The sequence below is a fragment of the Stigmatopora argus genome, chromosome 15, assembly GCF_051989625.1.
Source record: "Stigmatopora argus isolate UIUO_Sarg chromosome 15, RoL_Sarg_1.0, whole genome shotgun sequence".
Classification (NCBI taxonomy): domain Eukaryota; kingdom Metazoa; phylum Chordata; class Actinopteri; order Syngnathiformes; family Syngnathidae; genus Stigmatopora; species Stigmatopora argus.
In genome coordinates, this window is record NC_135401.1 from 2215894 (window position 1) to 2217258 (window position 1365).

Genomic DNA, 1365 nt, shown 5'->3' on the forward strand with positions numbered 1-1365 from the left:
ACGATAAAAACCTCCTCCACCTCTGAGAAGCTGAGTCATCAAGCACTAACAATGATGATGTCGTGGCTGTAAGGATGCTGAGCTTCATGACTTCTTAGCAGTACAGTAATACCTTGAGATACGAGCTTAACGCGTTGCGGGACTGACCTCGTATGTCAAGTGACTCGTATCTCAAATCAAAATTTTCCCATATAAAATAACTAAATACAAATGAATCCGTTCCCCCGCTCTGAAAAAAAGGTGAAAATAGGATAGTACAATGGAAAAACACTTAGTATTATTTGTTATATAAATTGAAATAATCCAGACGTAAATAGTTCTGACAAGCAGCCCCGTTCTCCCTATTCGAGAAATGATTAAATAAACCTGAGCTTGGCGTTTTCACTAATAATTAACATATTGCATGGGGGTGATTGGACACCCTAAATCAGGGGTGTCAGACTCGGGTTGGTTCGCGGGCCGCGTTAACGTCAACTCGATTTCATGTCTGCCTACCATTTTAGATATAATATTTAGATTTTTTTAAATAAATGGATTCAAAGAACTGGATTAAATCCCTGAATATAGAGTTTTTTATAGATCTAAAACAATGTTTATTTGAGTTTATTTATATATATTTTTAGATTTTACAAAATGATTTTTGAACTAAAAAGACAGAAAAAATGGATTAAAAAAATTACAATTATAGATTTAAAAGGGGGAAAATCAGGAAATGTAATCTACATCTATACTCTTCATTTTAATTTGATCCTAAAACAGAAAGTCGGCACTCATCATTTACTTTCCCGGACCACACAAAATGATGCGGCGGGCCAGTTTTGGCCCCCGGGCCGCCACTTTGACACATGTCCCCTAAATTGTCCCTAGGTATGAGTGAGTGGTTGTTTATCTCCTCGTGCCCTGTGATTGGCTGGCCACCAATTCAGGGTGTCCCCCACCGCTGGCCCGAAGTCAGATGGGATAAGCTCCAGCGCCCCCCGCAAGCCTAATGAGGATAAAGCGGTTCAGAAAATGAGATTATCGCGAATTCACTACTTTTTTTCAACTATTATTTTTTTAAACATACAAGTACCAGCGTGGATTTTTAATTTTTATGAACTTTAGTTTTAATTTATTTTTTTAAGTTCATAAAAATGTGAAAATCCACTCTGAAACTCGTAAGCGGAACCCACTCTTGTTACTAGGACTCAGCAGTAAAGTTTTTTTTTTTAATAGGGGCGACCCTACTTCGCGATTTTTTGGTTATCCCATGTCTGGTCTACATTAACCGCGATATACGAGGGATTGCTACAGACGCCATGTGTAACCAGGAAGCCTACGAAAAGCAGTTCCGAAGGGACCTCCCCCCTCATTAGCGTAGCCGCC